Here is a 17,426-nt window from a genome sequence, read left to right as displayed (position 1 = left end):
TCCAGCTCCAATGTTGAGGTAATTTTGTTTTGGTTTTGGTTTTGGTTTTGGTTTTTGGGTCACACCCAGCCACACTCAGGCTCTATATTCAGAAGTCACTCCTGGCAGGCTCAGGGGACCATATGGGATGCTGGTATTTGAACCACTGACCTTGTGCATGCAAGGCAAATGCTTTACCTCCATGCTATCTCTCCAGCCCCTATGTTGAGGTAATTTTAAGAAAAAGTTTTAAGACTTTTCTTTTTAATGCTAAAACATTGTATTGCGGGGCCCGGAGAGATAGCACAGCGGCGTTTGCCTTGCAAGCAGCCGATCCAGGACCAAAGGTGGTTGATTCGAATCCCGGTCCCATATGGTCCCCCGTGCCTGCCAGGAGCTATTTCTGAGCAGACAGCGAGGAGTGACCCCTGAGCAGTGCCGGGTGTGGCCCAAAAACAAAAAAAAAGAAAACAAAAACATTGTATTAATAGATAAATACCAATAACTGGTATCCAATTTTGACTTTTCAAACTGCTTCTTCAGAAATAAGGTGATCAATGTCAGCATCCTTATAAACCTATTACCTTAACTCTAATAACCTTTTTTAAAGAATAAAAAAAATTTAAAGAGAAATAATCTGTTCTTGGACTAAATCCATATTCTTAGTTTCTAGCACTTATTGCAGAAAAATCAAAAGAAGCAGGGAAATTTAAAACTTGGTTCCTGGAGCCCTACATTCAAGGAATATAATAGAAGCTATGTTCAAATTACAACATTTAGATTAGAGGGGGGTTATCTCACTTAAATTTCCAGGAAGTCAAGCATAGACACCTCTTTCCATTCTACTAAATCGCTTACTGACATTCAGGCCAAGGGCATACACATATCTTCTATCTGTGGCTTTGGAAGGCCATAGACTAATTCTGAGTGTATGGGGGCATGAAGCTCTGGCATCTGGTCTATGTGATTCACTTCATGTTTGCACATGAGTAAATCACCTGAGAACATGATTCTCAAAAGGGATCCCCATGACTAGGTGACCTATGATTCTCTGTCTCCTGTAAATGCATTTTTTTTTCTTTTTGGGCTACATCAATGATGCTCAGGAGTTATTCTTGGCTATGCACTTACAAATCGTACCTGGCTTGGGGACCATATGGCACGCTGCAGGATTGAACCGCCATCCTTCCTAGGTAGTTCAGGCAAAGATGCCTTACCGCTTGCTCCAACGTTCTGCCCTATTGTAAATGCATTAAGGCACATCTCAATGCACAAAGAAAGGCTCTAGCCATGAAACATGTGGAAAAAAGAAACAACCAAACTTGGCCAGATTCCTGAAGAGGGAAGGTGTGAGAAAATACAGCCTAATGGGCCAGAGTGATAGCATAGTGTTAGAATGTTTGCCTTGCACCTAGCAGACCCAGGATGGACCCAGGTTCGATCCCATATCGTCCCCAGAGCCTTCCAGGAGCAATTTCTGAGCACAGAACCAGGAGTACCCACTGAGCACTGCTGGGTGTGGCCCCCCAAACAAAAAAAATATATATTTCAATACATATTTTGATATCCATTTATATTTTATATATCCAGATACATAGAGATATATTTCAATATAGATGAAATACAGATCTATTTGACCTTAATAGACTTTTTACAAATCATTCCATTTAGAAGGGGAATTAAATAACCAGAAAGTACTGGTCACCCATCCTTCCCAGTTATTGCCTACAGACACCAGAGAGTCCATTAGTGGACATTGGATAGGGAGGGTGGAGTATTTTTCATAGACACCTTTTGTCTTAGAGGATAAAATCTCTCCCATGATAATCTGAGTAGATGTTAAGAATTCTCACATTTGAAATAGAATGCCGACCTTGAATACAGGTAGGGGGTGGAAGAGGAGGTAGATGGAGGCATTGGTGCTGAGAATGTTGCACTGGTGAATGGGGATGTTCTTTATTATTATTATTATTATTATTATTATTATATAACTAAAACCCAACTACAGAAATGCTTGTAATCATGGTGCTTAAATAAAGATATTTATATTTTAAAAAATTCTCACTTTTAGTATTGGTTATTTTGGAGGAATGGGGACACACCCAGCTGTGTTCAGGGTTTTGTCCTGGCTCTGCACTCAGGGCTCACTTCTAGTGATACTTGGGGGACCCTCTAAGATAAGAGATAGAACCTGGGTTGGCCTCATGCAAGGCCAACAACCTTCCCACTGTACTATCACTCCAGCCCCTCCCCAAACTATTCTCACTTTTAGGGGCCAGAGTGGTGGCGCTGGAGGTAAGATGTCTGCCTTGCAAGCACTAACCTAGCACGGACTGTGGTTCAATCCCTGAAGTCCCATATGCCCCCCCCCCCATCAAGGAGCTATTTCTTTTTTTTTTTAACTTTTTTTTTATTTTTAATTATGAGAACAATGATGCAAAGGAAGAGGACAAGGTAAAGTTACTGTGGAAGGACAATCACCAATAAACAGAGTTCTCAGAAGAAATCCCATTGCTGACACCTTAATTTTGAACATACAGTCAAGGAACATTAAGAAGAAATAAAACAGAATGCATGTACAATTACTTCATCCCTCAAGTCTCCAGATGTACATTATAACATTTCTCAGTGGTACATAAAGCAATTTAAAGCCATGATATTTGTGTAACTCCTTTAACATTTAAGGCATAGTATTTTTTACATTTCCATGCATATGCATATTAGTTTATGTTAACCTCAAAAGTTTAAGTAGTTTTTTTAAAGGTATAGAGTCAAAGGAGCAAAGTAAAAACAGTGTTAGAGTGGCAATTATTGTTTGCATAGGCCCACCAAAATATGGGTGACATGGAAAGGAAAAGCCTTGGACTAAATACAAGGAGGCCTTACCCCTGAAGTTTCCTGGCATAAGACCAGTTCTAGGCTCCGGCAAAATAGTTTGTCTAATCCAAGTGCAAGGAACTATTTCTAAGCACATAGCCAGAAGTATCCTCTGACCGTCAAATGGTGTGGCCCAAAAAACAGACAAACAAAAACCAAAACAAACAAACAAAAAAAAAAGAATTCTCACTTTTGAGCTCTTTGAACAAGTCAGATTGTCAACAATGGATGTGGGGCCCGGAGAGATAGAACAGCGGTGTTTGCCTTGCAAGCAGCCGATCCAGGACCAAAGGTGTTTGGTTCGAATCCCTGTGTCCCATATGGTCCCCCGTGCCTGCCAGGAGCTATTTCTGAGCAGAAAGCCAGGAGTAACCCCTGAGCACCGCCGGGTGTGGCCCAAAAACCAAAAAAAACAAAAAACAAAAAACAAAACAATGGATGTGGAAAGTCAGGGGTCTAGAACGTGTTAAACCAAGACTCCAGTGTCTGACCTAATCTAGCCTCTTCTCATTCCAGCATGGCTGTGCTCTGAGCCAGAAGAGTTGTGTGTGTGTGTGTGTGTGTGTGTGTGTGTGTGTGTGTGTGTGTGTGTGTGTGTGTGTGTGTGTGTGTGTGTGAGATTCTTTTAACATCTGGAGCCACAAACGCCCCATCCCTGAAGGGATCAGGTTCATCCAGGGGAACATTAGCCGCCAGTCAGAGATGGAGAAAGGCCTGAGGGACCAGGAAGTCACCTGCTTTTCCACATCGCCTCCTACAGCATGTCAGGAGCAGCTGGACTGGGAGCAGTTTGAGGAAGTGAATGTGAGTGACACCAATGTCATCCTGAGGGTCTCCCAGGGCTGGTCTACACCAGCATAGTCAACATGGTTTTTATAGGCCAAGTGATCTGAAATGGAAACAAGTCACTGCTTTACCTCCCCTTCCACCTCCACCCAACCACTACTCTTTTTTTTATTATTAATTTTATTTTTTTTCTGCTTAGGTATATTTTTTCCTTTTTTAATTTTAATATCTTTATTTAAACACCTTGATTACAAACATGATTGTGGTTGGATTTCAGTCATGTAGAGAACACCCCCCCTTCACCAATGCAACATTCCCATCACCAATGTCCCAATCTCCCTCCTCCACTCCCCACCCCCGCCTATGCACTAGACAGGTTTTCTGCTTCCCTCATTCATTCACATTGTTATGACAGTTCTCAATGTAATTATTTCTGTAAATGCACTCACCATTCTTTGTGGTGAGCTTTATGTAGTGGGCTGGAACTTCTAGCCCTCCTCTCTTTTGTCTCTGAAAATTACTACAAGAATGTCTTTTATTTTTCTTAAAAACCCATAGATGAGTGATAGTATTCTGAGTCTATCTCTCTCTCTCTCTCTCTGACTTATTTCACTCAGCATAATAGATTCCATGTACATCCATGTATAGGAAAATTTTATGACTTCATCTCCTGACAACTGCATAATATTCCATTGTGTATATGTACCACAATTTCTTTAGCCATTCATCTGTTGAAGGGCATCTTGGTTGTTTCCAGAGTCTGGCTATTGTAAATAGTACTGCAATGAATATAGGTGTGAGGAAGAGATTTTTGCATTGTATTTTTGTGTTCCTAGGTTATATTCCTAGGAGTGGTATAGCTGTATCATGTGGTAGCTCAATTTCCAGTTTTTGGAGGACTCTCCACATCGCTTTCCATAAAGGTTGGAATAGATGGCAATCCAACCAGCAGTGGATAAGTGTTCTTTTCTCTCCACATCCCCACCAGCACTGCTTGTGTGCTGTGCACCAATCTCTGTGATGTGAGATGGTACCTCATAGTTATTTTGATTTGCATCTCCCTGATGATTAGTGATGTGGAGCATTTTTTTTTCATGTGCCTTTTGACCATTTGTGTTTCTTCTTTGAGAAATTGTTCATTTCTTCTCCCCATTTTTTGATGGGATTACATTTTTTTTCTTATAAAGTTCCATCAGTGCCTTGTATATTTTGGATATAGCCCCTTATTTAATGGGTATTGGGTGAATGATTTCTCCCACTTAGTGAGTGGCTTTTGTATCCTGGGCACTGTTTCCTTTGAGGTGCAGAAGCTTCTGAGCTTGATATATTCCCATCTGTTTATCTCTGCTTCCACTTGTTTCCAACCACTACTCCCAGACCAAGTTGATTGCAAAGAAGGTTCTGGAAGACAATAGGCTCATGCTGAAAGGAAGTCAAGAGTTGTGGACCTGTTCACTGAGTTCGGTTGGCATCTATGGGCCTGAAAAGCAACAGCACCTCCCCAGGATTATGAGTTATGTCAAGGAAGGCATATTAAAGTTTGTATACAAGGAGTGCCTGGGGGAGTTTGACTGTGTAGATAACTTGGTACAGGTTCATATTCTGGTCTCAGAGGTTCTGATTGCCCACAACGCACAACTCCACAGGCCAAGTTATTTTATCTCAGTGGCCACCCAGTGAACAAGTTTGAATTCTGCCAGAATCTGGTGGAGGGTCTGGGCATGAGGCTCTGGCATCTGGTCTATGTGATTCACTTCATGTTTGCAAATGAGGAAATCACCTGAAAACATGATTCTCAAAAGGAATCCCCATGACCAGGTGACTCATGATTCTCTGTCTCCTGTAAATACATTAAGGTACATCCTGATGCTCAATGATAGGCTCTAGCCATGGATCATGTAGAAAAACCCACACTCAGACTCAGCCAGATTCCTCAAAAGGGTAAGTATTAAAAAATACAGCATAATGGGCCAGAGTGATAGCATAGTGCTAAGATGTCTGCCTTGCACCCAGCTGACCTGGGACAGACCTGGGTTCAATTCCTGGCATTCCCATATGGTCCCCAGAGCCTGGCAGGAGCAATTTCTGAGCACAGAGCCAGGAATAACCCCTGAGCACTGCTGGGTTTGGCCCCCAAACCAAAATAGAATATATATTTTAATACATATTTTAGGGGCCGGGCGGTGGCGCTGGAGGTAAGGTGCCTGCCTTACCTGCGCTAGCCTAGGACGGACCGCGGTTCGATCCCCCGGCGTCCCATATGGTCCCCCAAGCCAGGAGCGACTTCTGAGCGCATAGCCAGGAGTAACCCCTGAGCGTCACCGGGTGTGGCCCAAAAAACCAAAAAAAAAAAATACATATTTTATATACATTTTATATTTCCTATATCTAGATACATAGAGATATATTTCAATATAGATGAAATACAGATCTAGTCAACCTTAAGAGAAACTCTTTACAAAGCCATTTTATCCAGGAGGGGAATTAAATGACCAGAAAGTACTGGTCACCCATCCTTCCCAGTTATTGCCTACAGACACCCAGAGAGTCCATTAGTGGACATCGGAGGGGGAGAGTGCAGTATTGTTCACAGACACCTTTTGTCTTAAAGGATAAAATCTCTCCTATGGTAATCTGAGTAGATGTTAAGAATTCTCACATTTTAAATAGAATGCCTACCTTAAATATAGGCGGGGGGGGGGGGTTGGGGGAGAGTTAGATGGAGGCATCAGTGATGAGAATGTTGCACTGGTCAAGGAGGTTTTTTTTTTAAATTATTATATAACTAAAACCCAACTACAGAAATGTTTATAATCATGGTGCTTAAATAAAGATTTTATATTTAAAAAATTCTCACTTTTAGTTTTGGGTATTTTGAAGGGATGGGGACATCCAGCTGTGTTCAGGGCTTTATCCTGGCTCTGCACTCAGGGCTCACTCCTAGTGATACTTAGGGGACGCTCTAAGATAAGAGATAGAACCTGGGTTGGCCTCATGCAAGGCCAACAACCTTCCCACTGTACTATCACACCAGCTCCCCAAAGAATACTCACTTTTGAGCTCTTTGCACAAGATCATCAACGATGGATGTGGAAAGTCAGGTTCCTGGAATGTGTCAAGCCAAGATTCAGGGGCCTAACCTAACCCAGCCTCTTCTCACTCTAGCATAGGCTGTGCTCTGAGACAGAAGGGTATGTGTGTATGATTCTTTTAACATCCACACACACCCATCCCTGAAGGAATTAGGTTCATCCATGGGGACATTAGCCACCAGTCAAATATCGCAAAAGACCAGAGGGACCAAGAAGTCACCTGCTCTTCCACATTGCCTCCACAAAGCACATCACTGCAGGCCAGGCCTACTTTATCTCAATGGCCGCCCCATGAACAAGTTTGAATTTTTCAGCCTCTGGTGGAGGGTCTGGCCTACATGTTCCCCTCACTGTGCCTGCCACTGTCCCTCATTTCCAGCCTGGCTGGGCTCAACGAGGGCACCCATAGTGTCCTGAGTGGGCTCTGCAACTTCCAGCCCTTTTCATCCACACTGAGATGTACAAAACTGGTGTCATATATTACTTCAGTCTGAACAAACCCAGGAAGGAGCTGGGCTATGTGGCACAGCCCTTTCACCTTCGGTAAGTTGTGGCTGGGTTTCGAGTCCAAGATCACTGTGTTCGAGCCCAGTGCATAAATGCTGGAGCCATGTGGGCTGGTACAGGCTGGTCTTCCTCGTACTGGTGGTAGCTCTTGCCTGGCTCCTTCTATGATTCTTTCACTGCTAGGGAAGGACAAAAGAATCCATTGCTCATCCATTGCTAAGATAATTTTTGTTTGTTTGGTGACACTCGGGATAGTCCAAGCTCTGTGCTCAGGAATCACTGCTAGCAGGCTCAGGGGACCCTACCGGATGCTGGGGCTTGAACCTAGGTGAGCCTCATATAAGCAAACTCCCTCCCCACTGCACTATGGCTCCAGCTCCATTGCTGAGATAATTTTAAGGTGGGCCCGGAGAGATAGCACAGCAGCGTTTGCCTTGCAAGCAGCCGATCCAGGACCAAAGGTGTTTGGTTCGAATCCCTGTGTCCCATATGGTCCCCCGTGCCTGCCAGGAGCTATTTCTGAGCACAGCCAGGAGTAACCCCTGAGCAACACCAGGTGTGGCTCAAAAAAAAAAACAAAAAAGGAGATAATTTTAAGGAAAAGTTTTAAGACTGTTTTTAATGTTAAAACATAGCATTGGGGGGGCCGGGCGGTGGCGCTGGAGGTAAGGTGCCTGCCTTGCCTGCGCTAGCCTAGGACGGACCGCGGTTCGATCCCCCGGTGTCCCATATGGTCCCCTAAGAAGCCAGGAGCAACTTCTTTTTTTTTTTTTTTTTTTTTTTTTGTGGTTTTTGGGCCACACCCGGCAGTGCTCAGGGGTTACTCCTGGCTCCATGCTCAGAAATTGCTCCTGGCAGGCACGGGGGACCATATGGGATGCCGGGATTCGAACCGATGACCTCCTGCATGAAAGGCAAACATTTACCTCCATGCTATCTCTCCGGCCCCAGGAGCAACTTCTGAGCGCATAGCCAGGAGTAACCCCTGAGCGTCACAGGGTGTGGCCCAAAAACAAAAAAAAACAAAAAAAAACATAGCATTGTTAGATAAATACAGATAATTGGTACCCAATTTTGACTTTTCAAACTGCTTCTTCAGAAATAAGGTCATCAATGTCAGCACCCTTATAAACATATTACCTTAACTCTAATAACCATTTATTATTATTATTATTATTATTATTATTATTATTTTGGTTTTGGGGCCACACCCAGCGTTGCTCAGGGGTTACTCCTGGCTGTCTGCTCAGAAATATCTCCCGGCAGGCACGGGGGACCTTATGGGACAGCGGGATTCGAACCAACCACCTTTGGTCCTAGATTGGCTGCTTGCAAGGCAAATGCCACTGTGCTATCTCTCCGGGTCCTCTAATAACCATTTTTAATATATAATTTTTATTTTGACCATATTGGCTTACATATATTTCACAGTAGAATTTTAGGTACATATTAACATTGAATCAGGGGAATTCTCATCACCAAATTTGTCCTCCCTTCACCCCCCGTTCCCATCTTACATCCCATATCCCCCACCTTCACACCCTGGGCTGCTAGAATAGGTGGTCCCCTCTGTGTCTAGCTTACTATTTAGTGATCATATATCTGTTTGGTCCTGGTACCACCCCTCCCTATTTTCCCCTCTATTTGAGAGGCAGAACTAGATAGTTCAAGTTATGTGGTTTTATTTGAAGGAAAGAAAAGTAATAAAATGGGGTAAAAATCGGGGCCGGAGAGATAGCATGGAGGCAAGGTGTTTGCCTTTCATGCAGGAGGTCATCGGTTCGAATCCCGGCGTCCCATATGGTCCCCGGTGCCTGCCAGGAGCAATTTCTGAGCACGGAGCCAGGAATAACCCCTGAGCACTGCCGGTGTGACCCAAAAAAAAAAAAAAAATGGGGTAAAAATCAAATAAGCCAAAAATGGGCGGAGTCCTTCTAGAGCAGGGGTCTCAAACTCAATTTACCTGGGGGCCGCATGAGGTAAAGTCAGGGTGAGGCAGGGCCACATAAGGGATTTCACAAAAAAAAAAGCCCTCAAATGTCATTATTAATAGTTTTAATTATTTCTTCTGAACATGAATAGAACATTGAGTGAAGATCATAAACAGTTCTTCTGAACATGGCATCTTTTGCCTATTCCTTTCTGCCAGAGATTGACAGCACTTCTTCTCACAAATCTGAACCACATTTGGCTTTAGAGAGGAAGCATTTGAGACCCTCAGTATGGCTTGAAGATGATCATCATTAAGTCTAGACCTATACTTTGACTTATTGAAGTTCAATGTGGAGAATAACTTTTCACATAAATATGTGCTCCCAAAAAGGCACATGGTACACTTGAACATTCGGGAAAGCTCAGAGAAGCTGGGGGGCAATTCTCTCAAAAATTGCCCATGCATGTCTGCTTTTCCACTAATCTCCCTGAACTTGGCTTTGAGATCAGAGTTGCATTGCAGGTCAATGAGCTCCATTTGAAGCACAGGAGGGGCATCTTGCACATCAAAGAAAAAGGGGTCCACAAAAATTTGGAAAGTGGCTCTGTGCTTTCTGAAGTCTGCAAATCTGTGATCAAATTCCCTATCTAGCTTAAAAATAGCATCAACATATTTCTCACCACTGAATGGTATGCCTGCATCCACAAGTTCCTTGCATGCTGGGAAATGGCAAAAGTTTGTCTGAGAGAGCTGAGATTTCCATAACACAAGTGTTGTGGAGAATGCTCTCACGTTGTCATAGGCAGTACTGATAAGCTGCCCAGGGCCTTGTAACATCTTGTTTAGTACATTCAGCTTATGTGTGATGTCAACAAGAAAAGCTAAGTCCATGAGCCATTTGTGATCACTCAACTCAGAAACAGCATTCCCATCCTTCTCCATGAAGGCTTTCACTTCTTCTCTCAATTCAAAAAATCTTTTCAGGACATTTCCCCTGCTGAGCCAACGTACCTCAGTGAAATAGAGCACAACTCCATATTCTGACTTCATTTCCTCTAAAAACCAAAGCACGGAACCTCCTGTGCCTTAAGCCCCTGGATCTGATTTGGTTGATGCATTTCACAACAGCAGACATCACATTGTCACATGGCAGGCATTTACTGCAAAGGGCCTGCTGATGGATAATGCAGTGAAGAGCAATGGCCTTCTCTAGACCCTCCTCTTCAAGTTTTTTTTTTTTGAACAAGTGCCACTAGTCCATTTTTTGTCCCTGTCATCGATGGCACTCCATCAGTTATTATTCCAACAAACCTCTTCCATGGCAAACCTGCATTCTCAATGGCATCACACAGATGCCAAAATATCTCATTAGCGGTGGTCTGGCCATGCATTGGAATTATTGTGAGCAGCTCCTCTGTCAATTCAAAATTGCAATCAACACCACGGACATAATTTGGGAGCTGCGCAGTGTCTGTTATATCTGTGCCCTTATCAAGAGCAACTGAGTATGCATCAAAACATTTGGCTTTCTCACACAGTTGATGATAAATGTCACTTGACATGTCAGAAATGCGCTTTGCCACAGTGTTGGCAGAAAGGCTGATTTTGCTAAACTGACCCTTTTTGTCTGGACAAATAATACTTGCAGTCTGTAACATGCATTTTTTAACAAACTTTCCTTCTGTGAATGGTTTCCCTGCCTTAGCAATCATCTCACTAACCACATAACTAGCTTGAACTGATGCAACATTCTCTTTAGTTGCTTTCTTGAAGAAATCTTGTTGCCTCATTAGACATGCTTTAAGACTGGCAACCCGCTTGGCTCTCTCATTTCCTTGATATTTTGCACATTCCTCAGCATGTTTAGTTGAATAATGGCGTTTCAAGTTGTATTCCTTGTGCACTGCAACTTTCTCTGAGCGAACAAAACATGTGGAGATGCCCCTGTGCTCAACAAAAAAATACTGCGTCTCCCACTTTTCCTGAAATTGTCTGTGCTCGTCATCAATCTTTCTCTTCACTGCAGGCTTTGATGAAGTCATGATGAAAGTATGACAAAATCTAATTCTGTAATAAACTTCTCTCCCTTCTCTTCCTTCTCTTTCTTAGGCCTCTGATAATGCAAGAGACAGCGGGCAGGAGCAAGCGGAAATGACGTCTGCGTTAGGTACAAAGTATTCGCGATTATTCGCTTACCGAATATTCACAATAAAAAATCTCATTAGTAAGAAAAAAAATCGCAAAAAATCGCATTAAATATTTGCATACTCCGAACGGAACTGCTCGGGGTATGCAAATGTTTAATGCAATTTTTCTTACTAATGCGATTTTTATTGCGATTATTCAGTAAGTGAATAATCGTGAATACTGAGATATTTGAAGGCCAGCCGCGGGCCACAAAATGTTGTATGGAGGGCCGCAAACGGCCTGCGGGCCGCAAGTTTGAGACCCCTGTTCTAGAAGCTTTCAACCTCAGTTTGAAAGAGGACAGAAAAAAGGAAACTGAAACACCACAACAATACAAAAAGAAATATCAAATAAAATATCCAGTGAGCACTACAGCAATAAAAGCAAGCACCACTCAATAACCATTTTTAAAGAATAAAAAAATCTAAAAGGAGAAATAATCTGTTCTTGGACTAAATTTGCATTCTTAGCTTCTGGCACTTATTGCAGAAAAATAATGAAGCAAGAAAATTTAAAACTTGGTTCCTGGAGCTCTACTTTCAAGAGATATAATAGAAGCTATGTTGAAATCACAGCATTTTGATTAGATGTTGGGTATCTTACTTGAATTTCCGGGAAGTCGGCATAGACACCTGTTTCCATTCTACTGCATCGCTTACTGACATTCAGGCCAAGGGAGACCCATATCTTCTATCTGTGGCTCTGGAAGGCCATAGACCAATTGCTGAGTGTGTGGGGGCATGAGGCTCTGGCATCTGGTCTATTTGTTTCACCTCATGTTTACATATGAGGAAACCACCTGAGAACATGATTCTCAAAAGTGATCTGCTTGACTATATGACCCATGATTCTCTGTCTCCTGTAAATGCATTAAGGCACATCTCGATGCACAATGATAGGCCATGAAACATGAAACACGTAGAAAAATAAACACCCAAACACAGCCAGATTTCTGAAAAGGGGAGGTGTTAGAAAATACAGCCTAAAAAGATTTTTTTAAAAATAAAGAAAGAAAAAAGAAAGAAAGAAAATACAGCCTAATGGACCAGTATGATAGCATAGTGGTAGGATGTTTACCTTGCACCCAGCTGAATCAGGATGGATCCAGGTTTGATCCCTGGCATCCCATATGGTCTCCAGAGCCTGCCAGGAGTGATTTCTGAGCACAGAGCCAGGAGTAACCCCTGAGCGCTACCATGTGTGGCCCAAACACTTAAAAATAAAATTAAATTAAAATACACAGCCTGTTCTAAAGATTAATTTTTGTCCTCTGTGACATAAGGTCATTGCATCAGCTTGTCCCTGTTACCTGCACGGCAAAGTTTACTGTTTAAACAAACAGACCTTTCTTTTCTTATAGAATTCTTTAAGGGCTTATGTTAGATCAAGAGGATAAAGTGTCACTCAACACCCATAAGCCATTATATTTATTAATCCCATTATTAGATTTCCTTGTGAGAACGTTCTTCCCATAGAATAAAATGTTCTATTTTAAAGGTGCCATTGCTGCCAACCTTTCTGGGATGCCTTTGTGACCTCAGAGAAAATCATAATTGCTGGAATGTACTTAGTCTTGGTCAACTTTCAGCCTCAGAGGAGAGCGTGAAGTTCAAGAAAATATCTAAAAAGTCTAATAGTGGAAAAGGATGGTCAAGCTAATGAGGCCATTCACAATTAGAAAAAATAAAACCTCACTGTAGGTGAGTTTTAATTTCAGGAAGATTCTTGATTCTCTGAAGGCAGAGTCCCATAGAAATGCTCTAGACAATGGTAGCATTGTCTAGCCATCAGGACGACAGCTGTGACCAACAGGTGTACCGTGACATAGGAACACTTGAGGAAGGGAGACAGAGGGCCTGGCCAGACTTCCAGCCTCTGAAGGGGGGCATCTCAGGTATGGAAGAAGTCTGGCTGGTCATGGAAAGTTCTCTTATTGCTGTTCCAAGAACACTGGTAGGTGGAAGAGGTGTCTTGACTGGCTTATGGTGACTGGCTTTCTGAATGCTTCTGGAAAATGACCGTAGGTTGCTGCCACCATGACTTGACTAACACATTTTCAGGCCTCACTTGCCTCATTTTTAGAAGTTGAAGTTACTTATTTGTCCTTTCTTTGAATGTATGTGAGGGCAGGGAGTGTTTTTATTTTGGGGCCACACTAAGTGGCTCTGCACTCAGGGAACACTTCTTATGGGCTTGGGAGGCCTTACTGGGGTGCTGCGGACTGAATTTAGTTGGCCACTTGGGAGGCAAATGCCCTCCCCACTGTGCTTTTTGTTCCAGTCTGTGTCCTGTCAACCTTCAACCCAGCTCAGTTTTTTGGGGTTTTTTTTTTTTTTTTTGGTTTTTTGTTTTATTTTTGGGGGCCACACTCAGGGACGCTCAGGGGTTACTCCTGGCTGGCTATGCGCTCAGAAATCACTGCTGGCTCAGGGGGACCATATGAGAGGCTGGGGAATCAAACCGTGGTCTGTCCTAGGTTAGAGCGTGCAAGGCAAATTCCCTACCGCTTGCACCACAGCTCCAGTTCCACAGTTTTTTGAGCATAAAATAATTTGTACTGAGGGGTCAGAGAGATAGCATAGAGGTAAGGCATTTGCCTATAAGGCAGAAGGTCATTGGTTCAAATCCCAGCATCCCATATGGTCCCCTGAGCCTGCCAGGAGTAATTTCTGAGCACTGGGTGGAGTGTTTCAGGTAAATTATCCAGGTGTCTTTTATATTAGCAGAAGCTGTGGTTCTGGTTCAAGATTAACTTGGAGACTGGTGAGATAACATAACAGGTGGGGCACTAAACATGTGGCCAACCAGGATTTGATCTTGGACACCACAGTTGGTTAACTAAGCTTCACAGGGAGTGAACCCGGAGCACAGAGCAGGAAAAGCCTCGAGCACAGAGCCAGGAGTGAGCCCTGTGCACTGCCGGGTATGGCCCCCAAAATAAACAAAAACAAAAATCTCAGAACAGATGAGTTCTTGTGGGTATCCTGCATGTATAGGCACTGCAGTGTGGATCTCAAACCGTCAAACATGGGACACACTCAGGCAGTTCCTGAGCAGAGATGGCACAGAGAAGCACAGGGTCTTCTCCAGGGCTTTTTTGTGTCAAAACAGCCATGTGAACCCCCAGCTCCAGGAGTTCAGCAAAGGCTGGAAACCATGTATACCCTTCGTCCAACAAAGCCTCAAGAGTTACTCCAGGTGGCTGACAATCTGATTTCTCTCCACTCTGTGCTCTGTGAGGGGCTCCTGGGTTCTTTGCAAAGTGAAGGGTGGGGTGGGAACTCAGAACCGCACCTAAGATCCAGGGAGCTCCTGCCACTGCCTCTGCCTCTGCCTAGGCAGGCAATGCCTTTTGCTGGCTAACAGTTGTGCTGAGTCCCAGAACTGATCCTCTGCAGCTTGCCAGAGGGCCCCCAATCCCTCTGTGGCCATCTGCTCAGACCCAATCATCATCTTTTTTTTGTGGGGGGGGGGGGCTCACACCTGTTTGACACTCAGGGGTTACTCCTGGCTACGCACTCAGAAATCGCCCCTGGCTTGGGGGGGACCATATGGGATGCTGGGGGAATCGAACCGCGGTCCATCCTACACTAGCGCTTGCAAGGCAGACACCTTACCTCTAGACCTCTAGCGCCACCTTCCCGGCCCAACCTGGTCATCTTCTAATGCATAATAGCTAGTTGCTTCTGAAAAGCCAGCACACAATAGTTGTGTATCACAGAACTTGAGATACTGGGAAAGATACTTTTAGATTTTTGTTTGTTTGTTTTGTTTTGGGGCCACACTCAGTGGCACTCAGGGGTTACTCTTGGTTCTGCTCAGAAATTATTCCTGGCAGGCTCGGGAGATCATATAGGATGCCAGGGATCTAACCTAAGGAGGCCTCATACAAGACAAACACCCTCCCTGATGTGCTATCTCTCTAGCCCCATTATACACACACACACACACACACACACACACACACACACACACACACACACGCACTTTTTTTTTAATGGTTGCTCTTTGGTTCCAAGCCAAACCTGGCAGTGCTCAGGTCCCTCACCTGGCTCTACAGCCCATTGAGAAAGGTGGTGAGTGACAGTGGTCCTGGCAGAGCTTAAGCAGCTACCCACGTGCCTAGACCCAGTCCCATTTCTTTTTATGGGGGTGTGGGGAGTTGGGCCACATGTTGCAGTGGTGCTCATGGGGACTAAGCCTGGCTGTGCTCAGGAGAAACCCCTGGTGGTGCTGGGGTCTGTGGAATTGAAACAGGGGAGGGATGCACATGCAGGACTTTAAGCCTGGCACTGTCACAGAAGGTGGACAGGTGACCTGGCACCAAGGCCTGGGGGAAGCAGCAAAACCCCTTACATTCCATAGCACTTCTGCCAATAGGTGTGAGGGCTAGAGATGGAGTAGGTGAGGTTTAGGAAGAGGCACGGAGTCAGTTGTTGAATTTGAGACATTTCCATGCATGATTATAAACTGAGCAGAACTGGGGTTTGAATGGAAATGAATGAATGAATGAATTAATTAAATTGAAATGTTTTACTTATCCAGTGCTCAAACACAGGTGTAGGTCTGTTCTCTATGCCTTTGCTACTTTATTTTGTGTGTTGCTGGGGATCTAACCCAGAGCCTCAGGCCTGTAAAGCAGCTACTTTAACTGCAAGCTATTATCCCTCACCCCTGTCTACTGTGGCCTTAGAGACCTCCATGCAATGGAACAGTGAAAATGGGGCAACTTTTAATGACAAGTTGCATGAAGAGGAAAAAATGGACCTCTCTGCCTCTCTTTGCCTTTTGAGCTCTGTGAACTCTTCTAACCGTGTGTCTAAATGTTAAACCTCACTGGGATAAAAGACCAAAACAGAATGAAGGTGCATTGGGTCAAGGTGCTCAGAGAAGACTTCTCATTGTTTTCTCATTTGGTTTCCCATTGTTAACATACTTCATGATCTAAATGATGCATGAAGATCTTTCTTCTGTAAGCAAGTTAAACCCTACAGATAAGATCAAAGAACCTTTCTCCCTGGAGCCCCAGTTTCTTACCCGAGTGTGTTCAGTTTGTGGACCATAATGACCACTATTTTCTCCTTGTACTACTATACTGCTCAGAATTTCCTCTGTCTTTGAGTCTTTCAGTGAACTCTGCTTTGTCTCGGCCACCAATATTAGTGTGGAGAAAACACAGCTACAAGTGTAGGGGGTGTGTGTGAGAGAGAGAGAGAGGTGGAAACTCAACATGTAGAGTCACCCCGACTCTGTGAAGAAACCCCCTTTTCACTTGCAAAGGTGTCCCAGTGTGTATGATCAATGGAGCAGTCACCAGTATCTATACAATGTTCCACTTACTTAAAGGGTGACATCTTTCTCCATAATATTCATAATTTCAGACTCCTTTGGAGATGGATTTGAGGGGACATAATACTTTTGGAGCTATAGAGGAGAAGCCAAACAGAGCCCCTCAACTCTGAGTGGGCAGCAATATAGTCCCAGTCCTAAAATATCAACATGACAAAGTGATCGTGGCAAAGTAGATCTCGTGTGTGTGTGTGTGTGTGTGTGTGTGTGTGTGTGTGTGTGTGTGTGTGTGTTTAGGAATTAGACTGAGCAAGCAGACGCTGCCCTGCATTTACCCAATGCTGGATGATCAGAAAATAAGACACCTTCACATTTATCCAAAGCAATCCTTGGCCCTTGCAGGCAGAAAAAGCAAATATCAGGGCTACCATAACAGCAGGTAGAATGTTTGCCTTGCACGCAGTCAACCTGGGTTCAATCCTCAGCATCCCATAAGGTCCCTCAAGCACTGCCAGGAATGATCCCTGAGCACTGCCAGTTGTGGCCTCAAAAAAAAATCCAATAAAGCAAATATCATTAAAAACTAGCAAAGCCTTATAGCGAATGAATGTCTGAATTAAATGCCTCTGTCAGCAGCCACCGAGCCTGTGGAAAGATAAATATTGCTGTAAATATTGGTACCAATTATGCGGCACATTAATGCCCTTGAAAGAATTCCAAGATCAACCTTACAAGCACAGTAAAAATCAACTTTTATTTCATAGGCCAATACCAGC

General features: G+C 43.7%; 1 protein-coding gene and 1 pseudogene across 1 annotated transcript in view; both read left to right on the top strand.

The window, feature by feature from the left end:
* GCSH (glycine cleavage system protein H) overlaps positions 1-17,426 on the top strand; it is a 729,662-nt gene that overhangs the window by 275,142 nt on the left and 437,094 nt on the right. The gene's annotated exons all lie outside the window — the stretch shown is intronic.
* Positions 11-7,281, top strand: LOC126028461 (short-chain dehydrogenase/reductase family 42E member 1-like; annotated as a pseudogene).

Source organism: Suncus etruscus, chromosome 14 (assembly GCF_024139225.1).
Source record: "Suncus etruscus isolate mSunEtr1 chromosome 14, mSunEtr1.pri.cur, whole genome shotgun sequence".
Lineage (NCBI taxonomy): Eukaryota > Metazoa > Chordata > Mammalia > Eulipotyphla > Soricidae > Suncus > Suncus etruscus.
Note: the sequence above shows the minus strand (reverse complement) of the source record. Positions and strands in the feature narration are given on the sequence as shown.